Source organism: Branchiostoma belcheri, unplaced genomic scaffold, assembly GCF_001625305.1.
Source record: "Branchiostoma belcheri isolate BF01 breed outbred unplaced genomic scaffold, Haploidv18h27 scaffold235, whole genome shotgun sequence".
Lineage (NCBI taxonomy): Eukaryota > Metazoa > Chordata > Leptocardii > Amphioxiformes > Branchiostomatidae > Branchiostoma > Branchiostoma belcheri.
In genome coordinates, this window is record NW_017803838.1 from 78,875 (window position 1) to 84,973 (window position 6,099).

Here is a 6,099-nt window from a genome sequence, read left to right on the forward strand (position 1 = left end):
AATCGGGACAACAAGGTTATCGGCAGGACAGGACTGCAAGGCCTCTTTTCTTACATTTTCACAGACAAAGACTTGGCCTAAGATACTGTTTTGTACGCCGCGCGGCCGACGTAAGCACCAGAAGCCAAGTGCCGAAATGATTTAACTCGGCTCGGTAGTTATTTTGCTCCAACTATTCAAAGACACAGAATTTCAGAAAACAATTTACAAATGTATCTTTTGAACAAGTTTGAGAAACATCTTTTTCAACCATATCTTGCTAAAGCGCGGGTTGTGGGTGTGGCCGAAATGCTGCCCGCCTATTGGTCCCCGCTAGGCTGGCTTGGATGGGAAATTGAGGTTCCGGGGGGGGGGGGCGTCCCGATAAAGCTCTATGCTCGAGAGCTGGCTACGTCTTACACTGAATTCAGGAAATCTCTCGATTACGCTTTACGATAAATTCCAAGTGACTACAACGCATTACGTGGAATTAAAACGGCACTAATTACGCTCTACGTTGAATTAGAGCGCCTGTCTACGTATACGTTCTACGCAGTATTGAAACGGCCAATTACGCTCTACGGAAAAGGGCTTGCGGGCCCCCATTTAATAGAGCTCGCCCCATGCACGTTCATCGGAACAACAGATTCCCTTCCAGAGCCGCCACCGACCTGAAATGCGACCCTTCTGTACGCGCTCGTTTGTCATTTTCCTTCTCAATTTTATTTGCATATGTCAATTCTTCTAATCGACAATATTTGCAAATCAAAATACTTTTCACCAGCTGCATTACGCGATCCATAGCCATATGATTAATAATAATCAAAATGATTTGCGCTTCTTAGCGACAAGTTATGGTACTGCAACGGACTTCCAGCTTTGATATATCGTGACCTGGACATGCCAGGGTTATTTTGATGGTAGCGCTAGTCTGAGTATCCTAGCAGCCTGTTCTGGAACTACAGGGGCGTTTGCTTAAAAGCTTCGAAGTCGGATGTAATCTCAAATCCTGCTTCGATTCATTCACCTCAAACTAGCTCAGAAGTCCGAATTCAGTCGACCAACAATTGTCTCATTCAAATCGCTGTTGTATTCCAGAACGTGTTTTTCGAAAATGGACCATGTTTTGGAATACAACAGACATTCCACATGGTGTTGTATCCAAATGATGGTAGTGTAACAGTGTGTGTGGGGGGGGGGGGGATCCCAAATATTCGAGGACGAATCTTGAAAAGAAAAGGGGGAGTAGTGTAACAGTGGGGGGTTTATAGACGCTACCAACTGACCCGAGTGGTTAGAGCGTCGGCGTGTGGACTGGTGCCAGGGGTTTTTATCTGTTTTTACTCGCTCCTCCTGTTTCTAAAGTAGATCTAGCGCTGGACTACGACTGAACGTGCCGACCACGCTGTCAAACATCCAGAGCTTTGTTTACAGTTGGTCATCTGGGCTTTATTGTGACTTTCAAGTAAGCCTTGTTAATCTGTCTGTATGCGATGTGTATGTTAGATTAGATCTAGAGTTTATGTTAGAACCAAAACACATGATTGCGAAATTCATGTTTTGGAATGGATGACGTTTTGGAATACAACATGCATTCCACTTCTAATACAGGTGCATTGCACTTCGTACTCGTGGTATTCCGAACCTGGTTTTTTGATATATTACATGTTGTGGAATACAACAGTCCCCGCGCTATTGGCACAGAAACTCTGGCACAATCAGTCTACCCAAAGCCCGGACTAAAAGACTTAGCAATTCGTTCCTTCATTGCACTGTTCGCCTCTACAATTCTCCAGTAGTGTTACTAGTATAGTATCTAGCTAAATCCTACGTGAACCGCATATTGTGTACAGATTTTAATTGTGTAATCGTTTTCGAAATGTTTTAATAGTGTGCTTGCCATGTTTCATGTGTACAATGAAAGAGTGTATCAAATCATTGTAATTATGTACGTATGTAATAAGGACGAAATTCGGGTATTTTCCCGTGAGAGCCATATCGAATAAAATTTGAAATTTGAAGCAAAAAGTAGAATACGCGTGTTGTATAGCGAAACAGCTGATCATTCTTTTATTGGTTTGTCTCCCGAAAAACGCCGGATTCACCAGTAGGGCCTGATGAATAACGGCCGAGTAGCAGCGCCACCTGGTTCCGCGCGGCTGTCATTGCAGTTCCAACTAGAGTTCCACGATCTCATACCTTCGCCAAATTATGTTAACCTGTGTGGTCGTGTGGCGCAGTCGGTAGCACTTGTTTGTTTGTTTGTCCGTATGTGATGCATATGTTTAGATTAGGGTTTATGTTAGAACCAAAACACATTATTCATTCGGTAGCACGTCCGGCTAACAACCAAGAGGTCGAGGGTTCGAATCCTACCCATGTCACCGACCTTGTGCCCTTTGAAAGGCACTTTACACGAATTTTCTCACTTCACTCAGGTTAAAATGAGTACCTAGCTTCGATTAGGGACGTCCCTCGGATAGGGACGACCCTAACGTTAAACGGAGGTCCCGTATTTGGGGAGAGCCACACGTTAAAGAACCCACCGCACTTATCGAAAAGAGTAGGGGACCTTCCCGGTGTGAGTGGTTCCAACCTTACAGTCCGCTGGATGAGACTGCCTCGCCCTGCTGCATTCCAAAACGTGTTCCATTCCAAATCCAAAACATGATATGGAATTACGCGAAGTGGGATGCATCTGTGTGTATACATTCCAAAACTTTCTTTTAGAATAACACGAGGTAAATCGAATGCATGTTGTATTCCAAAACATGATCTATTTCATATTCCGTAATCACGTGTTTTGGTTCTAACCTGAGGCCATGTTGATTTGAATATATGAATGACATCCTCTGGGAACCCCAAAGCTGATGCGAGCGTGCGAATAAGAAAACGTTTGGCCAAAAAAGTTGCTTTCATTGTGAAATCTACGTGGTTGAACAAATGTCACAAGAGTATGGTTTGGCGAATAATCCAGTCTTCACATTCATTTCTTTACATCTTTTTCGTTTGATTTCGGCATTCTACGACATTGGTATCGTTTTCCAATGCCTACGGTATTATTTGCTCATTTTGAAACTGTGCTGTTTTGTATGATTTACAGTATGGTTGAAAACTTTTGGGGGGAGAAACGGCCGAAAATTGATGCGCGCGCGGATGTCATCCATATAATCAAATCAACATGGCCTAAACCCTAATCTAAATAAACAACTTTTGTTATGTACAGACAAACAGACAAAGAAGCTTTACTTGACAGGCACAAGGTGGAGTCCTTGTGACCCAGCGGATGACCAGCGGATGACCCATCGAGCAGGGCCGTGACTCTTCGGTCATAGTTACAGGAAACGGAATTTTTCTTGTGTTTTTTTTCTGGGAACAGGCCAAATTCAATGCGCGCGCGGACGTCATCCATAAAGATTACATAGGGTGGCCTCACGTGCCATCGACCTTATCACTAGCGAGAATTATTTCATGCCGACCGACAATTCAAATCAGAAACTCCTGCTCCTAACCCTGGCCTTAAGCTTCCGATTACAAGAAGAACTTAGTTGGTGATGCAAAAATATCTAACAGTTCTACTAACTGTACTAAGAATCTGGTCTACTTGTGTACAATGTACTCATGTACAATGTATAACAATAAAGAAGTACTGATTCTAACTCTATTGATAGTAATATAATTTTGTGTCAGGAATTTATTACATTTTCTCGTTTTGTCAGCGAATTGTGTATAAATTGGCCGACATATTAAGTGGATATATTGACAGGATATGATAGTAGCATATTGAATATTTCTGTCTTTGTATGGGGTAGCGTTATATTAATACATGTAATATATTGTAACAATTTTCGTCGGTTTTCATCATAGGTTGGGCAATCTATTATAAAGAGGGGAGAGATGATTTGTCAATCAACTAAGTCTTGTTCTGCGTAACCTGGATTTCAATGCTATACAAATATACGAACTACAAAAGCCCGATACCTACCCTCCTGACGCAAAACTAAAAAGAACTACGCGGGTAACATTTGCAAAGCAAATGCATAATGTTTACCTTCACATAGCCTAGCTCGGTAAAGTACTTCTCTGCTTATTGTAACTACTTAGTCAAACACATTGATATATAATATATGTTGACCAGCTCTGTCCTGCTACAATATGTAACCCAACACTACAGGGTGTATGGTACAGCACCAGTTACCATGGTGACAGACGTATGGTCCAGGTCATTGACTTTATTTGTTTGAAGAAGGGAAGACGAAGAGGAGGAAGAAAAACACAGCAAAACAATTTGTTTTCCTTCTGCAAATGTAAATATAAGAATTCATTCTACGAATGGTCTGAACATTTCGTAGTTGCATGTGTAATTAGATTACAAATAGTCCAGAGTAAAAGAACGCAAGAGTATAGAATGACAATTATATACATGCGATCTGGATTGTATCAAAATGCAGAATGAAGCTTACCTGTTGTGATTTTCCCGATCAAAGGTAAAACGACACGTACTGATAGTTTAATATGATGTTGACCGTCATGATTTGCGCTTATTTCGCCCAGTGGTAGAAATTAAATTGTAAGAAAGCCAAGCTGTTTTTTACCCACTGGGAGGAGTGTTGTTCAGTTTTTGGTGCGTTGTGAGCAGGTCTATACCCTTGCATCTAGATACGACCAAAGTCTACACTTTGTGTACATTGGCATTCTGGACCATCGCATGCTACTCGTAGAACGATTTAAAATATCTGAGTTTAAAGTCTCCCAATGCAATTTCAGGGCGGAAAAACTAAATTTTCAACCTCTATTTTCTAGTCATTCCTTCCATGTTGTACGTTGATTCAACTGTTTCTCATGCTTTCTCAAATGCGATGTCACCGAAAACGACAACCTCTGTTTGTTTTGTATCGTAGGCCCATGTTCTAACTCTGTATTTATGGGCGGTACCCAAGAAATAAGGAGACATCTCACGTAGCTTGTTTCTGGGCTAAGGCCACACGGACTTAATTTTATGAATGACATCCGCGCGCGCATTAATTTTCGCCTGTCGCCCTCAAAAAAAAAAAAAGATCACGTTTAATCGAGGCTCTGGCCTAGCTCTATAGGCCTGGGTAGTCCATGGTAGTTGGCGACAATGCGGAGACGGGCACCGAAGCTACCGAAGCTCCACGACTTAAGACCTCAGTACATACGTACCGATTCATAAATTCCGCAAAAAGCCAGCATGTGCCGGCTTGTCGTATACGTCGCAAATTCACAACACCAGCTTTGTATTCCTGTGATTTAGTAGCATTTTTATTTTTGGCAGGAATTTTTTTATTCACCCACGCGCACTAGTTTGGGGGTCTTCAGAGGATGTCATCTATAAAATTAAGTCGGCGTGGCCTTAGTATTTTCTGGGCTAAGTACTTGTTTCTGAGCTAAGTATTAAATTATGACGAAAATGTGTTAAGAAATGGCAATAAATGCCAATATCATACTTACAGAGTTTTTGTTTTGCCTCCCTGAGATAGTATTGGATGCCTTTTTGAAAATAGACACATTAGACTTGATCTGATCTGATACATGTACCATTCAAACTTCAAAGCGAACAATGTGTCGAGGGTACACGGTCGTCGTGGTTCAGATGTGCGTTTAGACTCAAAACTTGCAAAATATCTTTTCCTGATAAGTTAACAGGAAAAAGGAGGTGAGTAGCCTTACCTAGACCAATCCATGCATATTTTATTCATGTATAACTTAGTAATTTATGCAAATCGTTCATATCTTATAACCTATGTGTTCATTACTATAAGTTAATTAATGTACAAATTTTGATTTTAGACACAACTTTGAGATCATAATTTTATTGATAACTGAGTTGATTTATGAAAATTTGTTATGAGGGATAATGTATTGCGAGGTTGATACATATGGATGGCGCAATGTGTGCATATGAGGTGTGGCCCTATCGCCCTCCAAATTTGCCCATGCTACGATGCATAACCACGGAACAATAATTAGGCCACAGCAAGTAAATTTTATGGATGACATCCTCCGCAGACTCCAAATCTAATGCGAGCGGGAGAAAAAAACAAGGCGGGGCGAAAAAAGAAGGTTCCTACATTTCAAAATTTTGAATCAATCATAATT